Genomic DNA, 17,755 nt, shown 5'->3' with positions numbered 1-17,755 from the left:
TGAGTGTTATGTTAATATAAGCTAGTGTGACACTTTTATAACAGTTTTCATAATGTGATTTTGCAACTAGTTACTGTTTATTGAAGGAGTTTCAGTTTATGGAGCATGACATAAAAAAATTGTAAAAGTGTTCCATTTAGTGTAACCAGAACTACAAATGAGGTAGTGATAAAATTTAAAGAACATGTTTTTAAACATGTCTAGTTATTAGCTTTTATAAAGAAATTTTTTGAAATTATGAATATAGTGTTTAATTTGTATACATTTCTATTCTTTACTCCTTATAAAATATTCTGACAAACCTTGCAATAGAGAAAAGGGCTATTTGTTAGGGATGTCTTAGGATCCCAGAATTGGATAATACAATACATTGAACTTACAACCTTTAAGGTCATTTGAATCATTGAAGTTATGTGATCCTGGGGTTTTCATGAAAAACTTTTTATATTAGTCCCTTCTGCTTTTGTTAGAAGTTTGCTCTCAGCTGTTTTAGATCCTCTTAACTAATATGTACTTAGTAGATATTCGTTTAATTAATATTCAGTTCCTCTGGAATGTAAGCTCCATGAAGACGGAGCCATGTCTACCTAATTCACCTGTGTATTCCAGGCACCTGGCCCAGTGCCTGGTACAGGGTAGGCCTGCAGCAAAGTGTTTGTGGGGTGACTGAATAACTACATACTCACTTTCACTCCATTACAAAATAAGGACCGTGTTTAGACCTTGATAATAGATGATTTCAAATGCTGCAAACGCTGACTGCATTTCATCCAGGTCCTTACCAAGCTAGGAGAACCATAGAGCCATATAGCATAATCCTTTACATTCTCTTCAGTCATCTGTATCAAACTCTGATTTTCTGCAGTGTTTTTGTTTTTGTTTGTTTTTAACTAGGCTGTTTGGAAATTACTAAAATGGAGAATAAATTGATATGAAATGGTGGAGCCATTTCTATCCAGGCAAACCTTTGCCTCTCAGGAGTTTTGGAAAGTGACACACATAAGAACCCAGAAAATGCTAAGAGGGATAGCTCAGAGAATAAAACTTTTTGTACATAGCAAAAGTCCCCCCACTCCCAATTCATTGTTCCTGTGTCCTTTTTCTCTCTCTTCCTTAAACCCCATTCCCCTTTGACTGCCTCAGTTTCTTTTTCTGAAAATGAGTACTTTTGGTATTGATTTGGTACTGACTAGATCACCAAGTTCAAGAAAGGTAATAAACTGCCTTTATCTGGGCACAATGTTGAAGGTTTGGTGTTCAGATTTTAGCTTCTTTTTCATAAAATGCAAAAAAAAGATTTTCTTAAAATTCAGAGTGTGTAGCTATATTTAAATTGAGTATATATCTAAATTATCTAGTAAGTTTGTAATTTTTATCTATATAAACAACTTTTTAAAATTTTATGGGTGTAAATCAAATCGTATGTAAAACCGGTTTAGGACCCTAGTCCTTCCAAGTCCAGTGAGATCAGATCTGTAAATATAACTGTTTTTAAAGCATCTAATATATTTCTGTCTCTCATTAGAGTTACTAAGTTGGGCAAAATCTTTATTTCTTTGATTCCCCATGTCATCCATCCTTGAGCACAGTTGCTCCCAAATAGTTTGAAAGGATACTACTATTAAATCAATCTCTTTTCTTTCTGAGTTTCCAAATTACTACAAAAATTTAATCTCTAGGGGCTTCCCTGGTGGTGCAGTGGTTGTGGGCCCACCTGCCAATGCAGGGGACACGGGTTTGTGCCCCGGTCCGGGAAGATCCCACATGCCGCGGAACAGCTGGGCCCGTGAGCCATGGCCGCTGAGCCCGCGCGTCCGGAGCCTGTGCTCCGCAGCAGGAGAGGCCGCGACGGTGAGAGGCCTGCGTACCACACACAAAAAAATTTAATCTCTGTACACTTGGCTTCATTCAGCTAACAGGGAGCAGATATCTGCCACTCCTCCCCAAATCAGTCATGGTACTCTAAATCCCTCATGAATAGTCTGCGAGTGAAAACATACCTGCCGTCCCAGATATCCATTTTACAAGTGACAAGGTGGTATTCTGAAGTTCATTTATGAACTAATGATTATGAACCAAGCTCAAGGTACATTTTTTCCTCTGGAAACAATGTTATAAATATTATAAATGATGGCTTTCACAGGTCAGCCCACACAGCTCCTATCTGATGTGTGGTCGGTTATCAAGTTGACCATCCCTCCATCGATTGAATACCTAGTAAGTTCCTACTGTGTGCCGAGCACCACGTCCTGCATCAGACTGCATCTGAATCAGTTACAATATATTTACAGTTAATAGAGATGAAAGGTACAATGTATTAACATTTCGGCAACCTCCATCAGCTTAATTAATAAGATGTTGGCTTTTTAATCTTTTTCCCATAAAATACCGTCCCACAAATATTTATTGATGAACTTACTATATGCCAGGTCCCTCGCTTGTCACTAGGAATAAAAGAGTGACCATGATGACCCCTGCTTTCAAGTTGCTTAACAGCAGAACTTGAAGAAAAGCAGGTTTGATTAAAGGAGAATGGAGAGGTAGGTGCCAGTGTTTTCTGAAGCACTTTCTGGGCATTTTCGAAGACTTTTTTTTATGCTAATGGCGCTAATGCTTTGTTGTGACTCAGCCCCCTTCAGAACTTAACATCTGGGAAGGGATAATGACTTCTGTGAGAACCAGCACTGGATGTTATAAATATGGCTCTTAGGTTGATCAGCTATGATGGGGCTCTTTTTTTTTTTTTTAAACCTCTCAACCCAAAGAGAACCTTTTGGAGACCTTTGCATGAGGATTAAATGGGAGTGGAAGGAGAAAGGAATTAGGCAGAGTGTTTTTGAGTAAGGAGCCTGAGGAAGAAACAACCTGAGATGTCTGGCAAAAAGGGGAAGCGTGCTTGAGCCTCATGCTGAGCAAGCACACTTGGCTGCTTCCCCACGGCAGTCCCTTCATTAGAGGGCTGGGTAGTTGGCTGTCCAGAGTAAGATGGACAGGTGGGAGGCACCAGTCAGCGTATCAGAGTAAACAAGAAAGTCTTGATGATGGTCTGGGAGGGACTCCATGACCTCACCACCTCCAGTCTCCCCCTTACTCTCTGCACCAGCTTGAGCACCATCCTGCCTTAGTGCCTTTGCACGTGCTGTGCCCTCTGCCTGGTATACACTCCCCCCAGCCACCCGTACAGTTTAATCCCTCACCTCATTCAGGTCTCTGCTCAATGTCACCTGGCTAGAGTCCTTCTCCAGCCATCTGTTTTGTTTTTTCTTTTTGCGGTATGCGAGCCTCTCACTGTTCCGGCCTCTCCCATTACGGAGCACAGGCTCCGGACGCGCAGGCTCAGCGGCCATGGCTCACGGGCCCAGCCGCTCCACGGCATGTGGGATCTTCCCGGACCGGGGCACGAACCCATGTCCCCTGCATTGGCAGGCGGACTCTCAACCACTGCGCCACCAGGGAAGCCCCAACCATCTGTTTTAAATAGCACTCCGTCTCTGTCCCTCTCAGCTTTATTTTGCTTCATAGCACTTAACCACTGCCTGACATTGTTTGTTTATTGTCTGTTTCCTTCTACCAGAATGTAAGCTCCATGAGAACAGGCCCTTTGCCTGCTTCACTGCTCTATTTCCTGTGTCAAGAACACCCCCTGCACATTGTAGAAGGAATTAGGAGCTGCACTTCCAAAGAAGAGGCTTATAGCCTAGAAAATGCTTTTTCCTAAAACTCTTATAAAGAGGAGTTTTATTCAGCCTGGCACTTGTATTCAATTTCAAGACCACTCTAGGTGGGGGAGGGTACAGTCGGTAGTGGCATTCTAACTCTTTTAGAGGTTGTAGGATGAGGGCCATTTTTAATTGCATTACTTTTTGATCTTTTGCACTTTTTTTTTCTATTTCCGACTTTTTATTTCTACAAATTCAAAATCTACAGAAATGTTGCCAGAATAGTTCAGTGAACACCCATGTACGTTTCACTTAGATGAGCCGTTTGTTAACATTTTGCCACATTTGCTTTATCTCTCACTATATATATATATATATATATACATATTATTACAGATCTCACTGAACTATTTAAGAATAAGTTGCAGATATGACCCTTCACCTCTAAATACTTCAGTTTGTATCACCTAAAAAGGAGATATAGTTACCTTATTCTGGAAATGTAACATTGATACAGTGTCATTAGCTAATGTGCAGACCTGTCTCAATGATGAACTCTTTAACAGTAATATCCATGTAACAACAAGAAGGAAGTCTCAATCCAGGAAGAAGCCTGGGATCACACATTCCATTTAGTTATCAAGCCTCTTTAATCTTTTTCAGTTTTTCTTTGTCTTTCATAACATTAACTTTTTTTTTTTTTTTTTTTTTTTTTTTTTTGCGTTACGCGGGCCTCTCACTGTTGTGGCCTCTCCCGTTGCGGAGCACAGGCTCCGGACGTGCACGGGCCCAGCCACTCCGTGCCATGTGGGATCCTCCCAGACCGGGGCACGAACCCGTGTCCCCTGCATCGGCAGGCAGACTCTCAACCACTGCGCCACCAGGGAAGCCCCACATAACATTAACATTTTTGAAAAGTACAGTTGCTTTGTAAAGTGTCCCTCGGTATGGGCTTATTTATGTTTCCTCATGATTAGAGTCAGGTTTTACATTTAGGGGCAGAAATACTACATAAGTGCTCTTGTATCCTCCTAAATGCATCAGCTCAGCAGGTACATATGTCAGGTGGTCCCGTTCCTAGTGATGTTAAATTTGATCACTTGGTTTAGGTAGTGTCCAATAGATTTCTCCACTGTAAAGTTGCCTTTATCCTTTTGTAATTCATAAATAGTATGTGGAGAGATACTGCAAAACTGTGTAAATATCCTAGTCCCCTAACAAACGTTCACCTAACGGCTTTAGGATCCCTGGAGATTCTTGCCTGAACCATTATAATGATGGTAGTTGCAAAATGGTGATTTTTCTAACTCTTTCATCACTTATATAGTTATAAGTTGGCCTTCCATTGTAAAGAAGAGCTTCCACTGACCCCATTCATTCATTTGTTATAAATATGGACTCATGGCTTCTTTTCTTTAAATTCAGTGTGTTATAATCCCTTACTATCATTCATTTTGATGCTCGGATCGTCCTAGACTTGGCCTAACTGCACTGACCCCTAGCATGTGGGGAGAAATACCTAATCCCAGGAGTAAGAAATATTTTTAGTGCATTCACAGTGCTTCTGAAATTTACTTTCATACGAATCACCTGGGGCCCCAGATTCTGCATTCCTAACAAGCTCCCTGATGGTGCTAATGCTGGCGGTCTGTGGACCGCAGTTGAAGGAGCAAAGGTGTAGGGGTTTGTAGGCTGATCTGGAAGACTTAAAACTGTCTTGCTCTCCCTGTATTACCATGAAAAATTCCCCTCATTAACATGGAAGACACTGATTTTTTTTTTTTTTACAATTTAGTGACTTTTTTTCTTTTTCAATTTTTATTGGAGTATAGTTGATTTACAATGTTGTGTTAGTTTCTGCTGTACAGCAAAGTGAATCAGTTATACATATACATATATCTACTATTTTTTAGATTCTTTTCCCATATAGGTCATTACAGAGTATTGAGTAGAGTTTCCTGTGCTGTACAGTAGCTTCTTATTAGTTATCTATTTTATATATAGTGGTGTGTATATGTCAATCATCAAAAAACCTACAAACAATAAATGCTGGAGAGGGTGTGGAGAAAAGGGAACCTTCTTGCACTGTTGGTGGGAATGTAAATTGATACAGCCACTATGGAGAGCAGTATGGAGTTTCCTTAAAAAACTAAAAATAGAACTACCATATGACCCAGCAATCCCATTCCTGGGCATATATCCAGAGAAACCCATAATTCGAAAAGACACATGCACCCCAATGTTCATTGCAGCACTCTTTACAATAGCCAGAACATGGAAGCAACCTAAATGTCCATCAACAGAGGAATGGATAAAGAAGATATGGTGCATACATACAATGGAATATTACTCAGCCATACAAAGAACGAAATAATGCCATTTGCAACAACATAGATGAACTTAGAGATTATCATACTGAGTGAAGTAAGTCAGAGAAAGGCAAGTATCGTTTGATATCACTTACATGTGGAATCTAAAAAAATGGTATAAATGAACCTCTTTATGAAACAGAAATAGGGTCACAGTTGTAAAGCCTGATCTTTTGAAGAGTGTATGAGCTCTGGTAGGCATTGGGGAGAGAAGAGCCATGCCCCTGCTACTTGATTCCCAGAAATCATGATGATGAGGAAAGCTGTATTCCTCTCACTCATCTTATTTTTGCATTTCTCTAGAAATCCTGACCTTCCAGGGAGCTGACTTCAGCTGATTCCTGGGATCAGGAGAAATAGTGACAACCTTAGTGGAGGGTGTCTCTACTGGTATTCTCCATTAGTCAGATGGAACTTTATTAATACCAAGGGGAGATAGTTTCAACTCTCCTCATCAAAAAATAAATGTTCATTCCCCCCCCTTTTTTTTTCTCTGTTGGAGTTATGAGCTTCTTGTCATTGGTAGATTTCAGTGGCCTTTAGTCAAATAATTTCCTTTTTCCCATTAAAAGCTATTTCTAGACAGATGGTTGTTGGCACCTTGGCCATCTGCAGTTTGTGACCAGTACATTCATAAAAATTCCAAATGTATGTGGTATTTTGTACTGCTTAGTCATCTTGTATAATCTATTTACATTTTTATCAGTAATCTTTTTTTTCTAACATCTGGCCTCTAACTTTCTTATTTCCCCCACTTTATCCTATTAAAAATTGATGGTGTCTTCCTTATAGAAGCAAACTTTACAAGTGTGGGAATCCCTCTATGGTGGTCTTAGGGGACGCATGACAAATCAGAGGACACCTAATCTTATCGGGTGAATGTTTGTGTCCTCCAACATTCCGGTGGTGAAATCATGTCTCCCCACCCCCAATATGATGGTGTTAAAAGGTGGGCCTTTGGGAGAGAATTAAGATTAGATTAAGTCCTAAGGGTGGATCCCTCATGAGTGGATTAGTGCCTTTATAAGAAGCATGAGAGATGGGACTTCCCTGGTGGTCCAGTGGTTAGGGCTCTGGGCTTCCACTGCAGGGGACATGGGTTCAAACCCTGATCGAGGAACCAAGATCCCACATGCCTTGCAGTGCAGCCAAAGAATCATGAGAGAGCTTGCTTCCTCTACTCTGCTCTTCGCATGTGTGAGGATACAACCGTGGTCGGCCACCTGCAAACCAGAAGAGGACTCTCACCAGCACCCAACCACGGTGCCACCCTGATCTCAGACTTCCAGCCTCCAGAACTGTGAGAAATGTTTCTGTTGTTTATAAGCCATTCCAGTTTATGGTACTTTGTTCTAGCAGCCTGAACTAAGACACCTGCTGTTATCAAGTTATAGTCATCCTCATTTAGCAGATACTGATCAGGCTTGGGGAGTGAGTGAGTGTGGAACCAGTGTGCACATGCCAACTCATTTAACAGAGTTCAGAAGATTTACAAACTGAGTGTTTGTTTTTGTTTGTTTGAATCTCTACCATTTGTATTTTCGGCGGTTTCTCACATTTAGGGAGACAGGTGATAATAGTAGTAGACTTCAGAAAAGCTTGGGCACTTTCTCACTTATGAATGGTTTACAACTTCGTACATCCCAGGGCTCTCCCTTAGCTTCCCCATCTTTCCAGGAGGCTGGCCCCCACCTCCCTGCTGAGGGGTGCTAGGCCCTCTTCCCCTTATTGCAAGGAATCTACTTGCTATCAGAGCCCCCTTCTCTGCCAGAAAGTGCCATTGCTCTTTTGGTTCCTCTCATGGTCACAGCACATATTTGTGCGCTCCTTGAACTGTGCGGAGTTAGTAGGGATTTTATTCTCCCTCTTTGGGTAATGTATGTATTACAGAAGGGTATTTAATATAGCCACACTATGAAAACATAACATCTAAAAGCTAACCTGGCAATCTCCTAGTAAGATATATCAACAAGTAGATACCCTTTAAGTGTTCTTTGTTAGAGTATGCCACCTGAAGGTTTCTAATATCAAGCTGTATAATTGGCTTAGCCCAGTGAGAGATGATTGTCCCACAGAGGTTCAGTGGTTGCCATAGAAGCATGGGGCCAGCAGAACCTGCAGTCTGTGCGGTCCACTGTTAGGGTGCTCAGGGGCTTGGCCGTGGCTGGGTGCCAAGGCCCTGTGGGAAGCAGAAAGGCTATGCTGGTGCCTTGTGCTAGACACCTGGTACCGATTAGACCACACCTGCTTTCTGCTGTTTGCTCCCACTCTTTCCCTCTCCTGTGAGTTACTCTTTAAAAAAATCACGGAAAATCAGAAATGCTTCAGATTCTGACCCATATCTCTGTGTATCTTTGTAACTTCTCAAAACTGTGTTTGAATTCTGATGATATTCAGAGTGCAAGTTTCACCTCGTTCAAATGTAAAAGCATAAATAGCTCATCCTGACACTGAAAAATTCTCAGGTGAGCTGCTTCACCACAACCTCTGTGGGACTGCGACAGCATCCTTCACAGTGGCCCAAACAGTGTTTAATGTGGAGGTACTGGGAAGAGTTTGTTAAATAAATGATCCAGAGCAAAAAAGAACGGCAACTGGGTGCGTTTTATTTTCATTTTCCGTCTTATCAGCCTTTTCAAAACATCATTTTGATTCCAACAAACTGGGATCCCTCATTCTCTTTCCAGTGCTGTGTTTGAACACAGCTCGAGTGTCAGACCCTGGCTGTTTACACTCTCACATATGCATACACTGGTGCTATCTAAACACAGAAATGCCTTCTTAGTTGGCATGATCAGCTGGGGAAATCGGTTGTTCAGTTGAACAATACTCTGGAAGTTATGTGCACCTTTACTTGGGCCCCAAAAGTCTTGAGATGATTTCCCAGGTGTTTCATGACAGTGTGCTGCATTCATTTTACTTAGTGTTTGCCGTGAGGTTGTTATAAAATCAGCAGCATGTATTGAGCATCTGCTCAGTTCACGAACCTATGCTGGGTCCTGTCTGTCCCTGCCTCCAGGGTGTTTTCCCACCTGACCTGGCAGACCACGTAAACACCAAACATCAGTACTCCTCCTAGACTCGTTAACCATCAGGTGCACGGGTCTCTAGCAGTTCTCAGAAAAGAGAGACTCAAATGAGGTGGGAAGGCTTGAAGAAGGAACAATTTGAGAAGATGTAGAATTGTAGTTGGCCTTCCTGGATGGTGAGGAGGAGAAACTAGAGCATCCCATTTGGTGGGGAGCGGTGTAAATAAGCCAAGGTTAGAGGCTGGTGTTCACGTTGTGTCTGCGGGACAGTGAGAAGCTCGCTCCAGCTGTGGAGAGGAGGTGCTGTGTTGGAGAGAGTGGAGCTAGGGTGATGAAGGTTGTCTGGTTCCAGGCTCCAGAGGTGCTGTGCTTATGCAGAGCAAAGTGGTCTGGAAGGTGGTCCAGCAGCACCAGAGCAGTCCTGGAACTGCCCTGCTGGGTTCCACGCCTCCTCCATCCATGGTGAGCTGTATGGTCCTAGTTGTCATGCAGACTCTCTGTGCCATGGTTTCATTTGTTAGGTGAGGACATTGCTGGGTACTTGGTAGAGCTCACTACATTATTTGTGGTTGACCAAGGGAGAGAAGCAGTGGCTTTAGAAAGCTGACTCTGACCTGCAGGATAGGTTGAGTGAAGCTTGAGGAGGGTTCGTGGGGCTGCCTTTTGCCTAGATGGCATCTGAGATAGGATTTTAAAGAATTCCAGCCTTTATGTACAAGAAGCAACAGGAAAGCATAGAGGATGACGTGTTGCGTGAGGCCATTCCGTTCCCACCACATCTCCATTTCACGGATCTTTAGGAATGATCATGCTTGACAGTCATTCAGGAACGATTTGGTCAGAGTAACTGGCAGTACCCCTTAACGGCCACAGGGAACTCTTACGCTGGTTGGTTAGAGGAAATGAATTATTGGGCCAGAAGTAACTGGAGGTTTGTTTGCTTTTTTTTTTTGTCCCCACTTGGTTAATATTTTGTACTGTGTACCTAGAGGCTGCTGTGCTGACAGGGATGAGATAGAGAACTGAATCTGAACAACTCAAAGTGGAAAATCACTGTGAATATCCTTACAGGGATTGTAGTGTCTAACTGCGGTTAACTCATGCATGCTACTTCTTTCTGTCTGTTGTCTTTACACTTTGGGTGGGTAAGAAAATGGGAGGCAGCTCCTTATATAAAAACAAGAATTCGGGCTTCCCTGGTGGCGCAGTGGTTGAGAGACCGCCTGCCGATGCAGGGGACATGGGTTCGTGCCCCGGTCCGGGAAGATCCCACATTCCGCGGAGTGGCTGGGCCCGTGAGCCATGGCTGCTGAGCCTGCGCGTCCGGATCCTGTGCTCCACAATGGGAGAGGCCACAACAGTGAGAGACCCGTGTACCACCAAAAAGAAAGGAAAAAAATAATGTCAACTTTTAACAGTTAGATTCTATTTATTCAGTTTTATTAATGACTAGTGTTTATTGTTGGATACTTCTAAAGTGAATTAACTTATATGACATAAAGGCTTCATACAAGCATTCATGCCAATGCTAATAAATTCAGTTTCTAACTACAGAAATTCTTTCCTTTTCCAGTAGAAATGAGTACTTCACCTAAAATTCAGGCTTCATTGGTAAAGAGGGTTAAAGAACAAATTGTTCAGGAAATACTGTAAAGGAAATGGTGGTCTACTAATTTATAATCATCAAATTCCAGTTATCTTCCCTGTCAGTATTTGTGATAAGTATCATCCTTCTTAAATTTTAAGAAGTGAAATATCATTGTAAGTTGTTCAAATCAAGAACAATTCTTTTTTTTAATATATATTATTTTTTTTATTAGTTTCTGCTTTATAACAAAGTGAATCAGTCATACATATACATCTGTTCCCACATCCCTTCCCTCATGCATCTCCCTCCCTCCCACCCTCCCCATCCCACCCCTCCAGGCGGTCACAAAGCACCGAGCTGATCTCCCTGTGCTCTGCGGCTGCTTCCCACTATCTATCTACCTTACGTTTGGTACTGTATATATGTCCATGCCTCTCTTTCGCTTTGTCACAGCTTACCCTTCCCCCTCCCCATATCCTCAAGTCCATTCTCAAGTAGGTCTGTGTCTTTATTCCCGTTTTACCCCTAGGTTCTTCATGACATTTTTTTTTTAATTCCGCATATATGTGTTAGCATACGGTATTTGTCTTTCTCTTTCTGAGTTACTTCACTCTGTATGACAGACTGAAGGTCTATCCACCTCATTACAAATAGCTCAGTTTCGTTTCTTTTTATGGCTGAGTAATATTCCATTGTATATATGTGCCACATCTTCTTTATCCATTCATCCGATGATGGACACTTAGGTTGTTTCCAGCTCCGGGCTATTGTGAATAGAGCTGCAATGAACATTTTGGTATATGTCTCTTTTTGAATTATGGTTTTCTCAGGGTATATGCCTAGTAGTGGGATTGCTGGGTCATATGGTAGTTCTATTTGTAGTTTTTTAAGGAACCTCCATACTGTTCTCCATAGTGGCTGTACCAGTTCACATTCCCACCAGCAGTGCAAGAGTGTTCCCTTTTCTCCACACCCTCTCCAGCATTTATTGTTTCTAGATTTCTTGATGATGGCCATTCTGACTGGTGTGAGATGATATCTCATTGTAGTTTTGATTTGCATTTCTCTAATGATTAATGATGTTGAGCATTCTTTCATGTGTTTGTTGGTAGTCTGTATATCTTCTTTGGAGAAATGCCTATTTAAGTCTTCTGCCCATTTTTGGATTGGGTTGTTTGTTTTTTTGCTATTGAGCTGCATGAGCTGCTTATAAATTTTGGAGATTAATCCTTTGTCAGTTGCTTCATTTGCAAATATTTTCTCCCATTCTGAGGGTTGTCTTTTGGTCTTGTTTATGGTTTCGTTTGCTGTGCAAAAGCTTTGAAGTTTCATTAGGTCCCATTTGTTTATCTTTGTTTTTATTTCCATTTCTCTAGGAGGTGGGTCCAAAAGGATCTTGCTGTGATTTATGTCATAGAGTGTTCTGCCTATGTTTTCCTCTAAGAGTTTGATAGTTTCTGGCCTTACATTTAGGTCTTTAATCCATTTTGATCTTATTTTTGTGTATGGTGTTAGGGAATGATCTAATCTCATACTTTTACATGTCCCTGTCCAGTTTTCCCAGCACCACTTATTGAAGAGGCTGTCCTTGATCCACTGTACATTCCTGCCTCCTTTATCAAAGATAAGGTGACCATATGTGCGTGGGTTTATCTCTGGGCTTTCTATCCTATCTTTCTGCTTTTGTGCCAGTACCACACTGTCTTGATTACTGTAGCTTTGTACTACAGTCTGAAGTCAGGGAGCCTGATTCCTCCAGCTCCGTTTTTCGTTCTCAAGATTGCTTTGGCTATGCGGGGTCTTTTGTTTCTCCAAACAAATTTTGAAATTTTTTGTCCTAGTTCTGTGAAAAATGCCAGTGGTAGTTTGATAGGGATTGCATTGAATCTGTAGATTGCTTTGGGTAGTAGAGTCATTTTCACAATATTGATTCTTCCAATCCAGGAGCATGGTATATCTCTCCATCTATTTGTATCATCTTTAATTTCTTTCATCAGTGTCTTATAATTTTCTGCATACAGGTCTTTTGTCTCCTTAGGTAGGTTTATTCCTAGATATTTTATTCTTTTTGTTGCGATGGTAAATGGGAGTGTTTTCTTGATTTCATTTTCAGATTTTTCATCATTAGTGTACAGGAATGCCAGAGATTTCTGTACATTAATTTTGTATCCTGCTACTTTACCAAATTCATTGATTAGCTCTAGTAGTTTTTCGGTAGCATCTTTAGGATTCTCTATGTATAGTATCATGTCATCTGCAAACAGTGACAGCTTTACTTCTTCTTTTCCAATTTGGATTCCTTTTATTTCCTTTTCTTCTCTGATTGCTGTGGCTAAAACTTCCAAAACTATGTTGAATAAGAGTGGTGAGAGTGGGCAGCCTTGTCTTGTTCCTGATCTTAGTGGAAATGGTTTCAGTTTTTCACCATTGAGGACAATGTTGGCTGTGGGTTTGTCATATATGGCCTTTATTATGTTGAGGAAAGTTCCCTCTATGCCTACTTTCTGCAGGGTTTTTATCATAAATGGGTGTTGAATTTTGTCGAAAGCTTTCTCTGCATCTATTGAGATGATCATATGGTTTTTCTCCTTCAACTTGTTAATATGGTGTATTACATTGATTGTTTTGCGTATATTGAAGAATCCTTGCATTTCTGGGATAAACCCCACTTGATCATGGTGTATGATCCTTTTAATGTGCTGTTGGATTCTGTTTGCTAGTATTTTGTTGAGGATTTTTGCATCTATGTTCATCAGTGATATTGGCCTGTAGTTTTCTTTCTTTGTGACATCCTTGCCTGGTTTTGGTATCAAGGTGATGGTGGCCTCGTAGAATGAGTTTGGGAGTGTTCCTCCTTCTGCTATATTTTGGAAGAGTTTGAGAAGGATAGGTGTTAGCTCTTCTCTAAATGTTTGATAGAATTCGCCTGTGAAGCCATCTGGTCCTGGACTTTTGTTTGTTGGAAGATTTTTAATCACAGTTTCAATTTCAGTGCTTGTGATTGGTCTATTCATATTTTCTATTTCTTCCTGATTCAGTCTTGGCAGGTTGTGCATTTCTAAGAATTTGTCCATTTCTTCCAGGTTGTCCATTTTATTGGCATAGAGTTTCTTGTAGTAATCTCTCATGATCTTTTGTATTTCTGCCGTGTCAGTTGTTACTTCTCCTTTTTCATTTCTAATTCTATTGATTGAGTCTTCTCCCTTTTTTTCTTGATGAGTCTGGCTAATGGTTTGTCAATTTTGTTTATCTTCGCAAAGAACCAGCTTTTAGTTTTATTGATCTTTGCTATCGTTTCCTTCATTTCTTTTTCATTTATTTCTGATCTGATCTTTATGATTTCTTTCCTTCTGCTAACTTTGGGGGTTTTTTGTTCTTCTTTCTCTAATTGCTTTAGGTGCAGGGTCAGGTTGTTTACTCGAGATGTTTCCTGTTTCTTAAGGTGGGATTGTATTGCTATAAACTTCCCCCTTAGAACTGCTTTTGCTGGGTCGTCGTGTCTCCATTGTCATTTGTTTCTAGGTATTTTTTAATTTCCTCTTTGATTTCTTCAGTGATCACTTCGTTATTGAGTGTATTGTTTAGCCTCCAAGTGTTTGTATTTTTCCCAGCTCTTTTCCTGTAATTGATGTCTAGTCTCATAGCATTGTGGTCGGAAAAGATACTTGATACAATTTCAATTTTGTTAAATTTACCAAGGCTTGATTTGTGACCCAAGATATGATCTATCCTGGAGAATGTTCCATGAGCACTTGAGAAAAATGTGTATTCTGTTGTGTTTGGATGGAATGTCCTATAAATACCAATTAAGTCCATGTTGTTTAATGTATCATTTAAAGCTTGTGTTTCCTTATTTATTTTCATTTTGGATGATTTGTCCATTGGTGAAAGTGGGGTGTTAAAGTCCCCTACTATGATTGTGTTACTGTCGACTTCCCCTTTTATGGCTGTTAGTATTTGCCTTATGTATTGAGGTGCTCCTATGTTGGGTGCATAAATATTTACAATTGTTATATCTTCTTGGATCGATCCCTTTATCATTATGTAGTGTCCTTCTTTGTCTCTTCTAATAGTCTTTATTTTAAAGTCTATTTTGTCTGATATAAGAATTGCTACTCCAGCTTTCTTTTGATTTCCATTTGCATGTAATATCTTTTTCCATCCCCTTACTTTCAATCTGTATGTGTCTCTAGGTCTGAAGTGGGTCTCTTGTAGACAGCATATATATGGGTCTTGTTTTTGTATCCATTCAGCCAATCTGTGTCTTTTGGTGGGAGTATTTAGTCCATTTACATTTAAGGTAATTATTGATATGTATGTTCCTATTCCCATTTCCTTAATTGCTTTGGGTTCGTTATTGTAGGTATATTCCTTCTGTTGTGTTTCTTGCCTAGAGAAGTTCCTTTAGCATTTGTTGTAAAGCTGGTTTGGTGGTGCTGAACTCTCTCAGCTTTTGCTTGTCTGTAAAGGTTTTAATTTCTCCATCCAATCTGAATGAGATCCTTGCTGGGTAGAGTCATCTTGGTTGCAGGTTTCTCTCCTTCATCACTTTAATTATGTCCTGCCACTCCCTTCTGGCTTGTAGAGTTTCTGCTGAGAGATCAGCTGTTAACCTGATGGGGATTCCCTTGTGTGTTATTTGTTGTTTTTCCCTTGCTGCTTTTAATATGATTTCTTTGTGTTTAATTTTTTGACAGTTTGATTATTATGTGTCTTGGCGTATTTCTCCTTGGATTTATTCTGTATGGGACTCTCTGTGCCTCCTGGACTTGATTAACTATTTCCTTTCCCATATTAGGGAAGTTTTCAACTATAATCTCTTCAAATATTTTCTCAGTCCCTTTCTTTTTCTCTTCTTCTTCTGGAACCCCTATAATTCGAATGTTGGTGCGTTTAGTGTTGTCCCAGAGGTCTCTGAGACTGTCCTCTGTTCTTTTCATTCTTTTTTCTTTATTTTGCTCTGCGTCAGTTATTTCCACTATTTTATCTTCCACCTCACTTATCCGTTCTTCTGCCTCAGTTATTCTGCTATTGATCCCATCTAGAGTATTTTTCATTTCATTTATTGTGTTTTTAATCGATGCTTGATTCATCTTTAGTTCTTCTAGGTCCTTGTTAACTGTTTCTTGCATTTTGTCTATTCTATTTCCAAGATTTTGGATCTTGGAAATAGAATCTTGGATCATCTTTACTATCATTATCCTGAATTCTTTTTCAGGTAGACTGCCTATTACCTCTTCATTTGTTAGGTCTGGTAGGTTTTTATCTTGCTCCTTCACCTGCTGTGTGTTTTTCTGTCTTCTCATTTTGCTTATCTTCCTGTGTTTGGGGTCTCCTTTTTGCAGGCTGCAGATTCGTAGTTCCCGTTGTTTTTGGTGTCTGTCCCAAGTGGCTAAGGTTGTTTCAGTAGGTTGTGTAGGCTTCCTGGTGGAGGGGACTAGTGCCTGTGTTCTGGTGGTTGAGGCTCGATCTTTCTGGTGGACAGGTCCACGTCTGGTGGTGTGTTTGGGGGTGCCTGTGGCCTTATTATGTTTTTAGGCAGCCTCTCTGCTAATGGGTGGGGTTGTGTTCCTGCCTTGCTAGTTGCTTGGCATAGGGTGACCAGCACTGTAGCTTGCTGGTCGTTGACTGAAGCTGGGTGCTGGTGTTGAGATGGAGATCTCTGGGAGATTTTCGCCACTTGATATTATGTGGAGCTGGGAGGTCTCTTGTGGACCAGTGTCCTGAAGTTGGCTCTCCCACTTCAGAGGCACAGCACTGACTCCTGGCTGCAGCACCAAGAGCCTTTCATCTACCCGGCTCAGAATAAAAGGGAGAAAAAGTAGAAAGAAAGAATTAGTAGAAAAAGGAAAGAGAGAGAGAAAGAAAGGAAGAAGGAAAGAGAGGAAGGAAGGAAGGAAGGAAGAAAGGAAGAAAGGAGGGAGGGAGGAAGGAAGGATGGAAAGAAAGAAAGAAAGGAGGGAGGGAGGAAGGAAAGAAAAAGGAAGAGTGAATGGAAGAAGGGAGGGAGGGAGGAAGGAAAGAAAGAAAGAAAGAAAGAGAGGAGGGAGGGAGGGAGGAAGGAAAGAAAAAAAGTGAAAGGAAGAAGGGAGGGAGGGAGGGAGGAAGGAAAGAAAGAGAGAAAGAAGGAAAGGAGGGGCGGAGGGAGGGAGGGAGGAAGGGAAGGTAGGAAAAAAAGAAAGAGCAGGTAAAGTATAATAGAATAAAGTATAAAATATAGTAGCGTTATTAAAAAGTAATTATTAAAAAAAAAACGGACAGATAGAACCCTGGGACATATATGGTGGAAGCAAAGCTATACAGAGAAAATCTCACACAGAAGCATACACATACACATTCACAAAAATAGAGCAGGGGGGAAAAATCGAAAATCTTGCTCTCCAAGTCCACCTCCTTAATTTGGGATAATTCGTTGTAAAAAGAGGAAAAGGGGGAAAAGTCTGAAATCTTGTCCTCAAAGTCCACTTCCTCAATTTGGGATGATTCGCTGTCCATTCATGCACTCCACAGACGCAGGGCACATCAAGTGGACCGTGGAGCTTTAATCCGCTGCCTCCGAGGCTGCATAGAGAGATTTCCCTGTCTCTTCTCTGCTCTCACAGCTCCCGGGTCTCAGCCTTGGACCTGGCCCCGCCTCTGCGCGTAGGTCGCCGGAGGGCGTCCGTTCTTCGCTCAGACAGGACGGGTTTAAAGGAGCCGCTGATTCGGGGGCTCTGGCTCACTCAGGCAGAGGGGAGGGAGGGGCGCGCAGTGTGGGAGGGTGGGGCGCGCAGTGTGGGGCGGGCCTGCGGCGGCAGAGGCCGGCGTGACGTTGCACCAGCCCGAGGCGCTCCGTGCGCTTTCCCGGGAAAGCCGTCCCTGGGTCCCGGGACCCCGGCAGTGGCGGGGTGCACAGGCTCCCCGGAAGGGAGACAGTGACCTGCGCTCACACACAGGCCTTGTGGCAGTGGCAGCAGCAGCCCCAGCGTCCCACGCCCGTCTCCGGGGTCCGTGCCTTTAGCCGCGGCTCGCGCCTGTCTCCGGCGCTTCCCCAAGCAGCCCTCTTAATGCCCTCTCCTCGCGCACCAGGAAACAAAAGGGAAGAAAAAGTCTCTTCCCTCTAGCCGTGGT

The sequence above is a fragment of the Mesoplodon bidens genome (assembly GCF_964165515.1).
Source record: "Mesoplodon bidens genome assembly, chromosome: 1".
Taxonomy (NCBI): domain Eukaryota; kingdom Metazoa; phylum Chordata; class Mammalia; order Artiodactyla; family Ziphiidae; genus Mesoplodon; species Mesoplodon bidens.
This window is presented reverse-complemented; position numbering follows the sequence as displayed.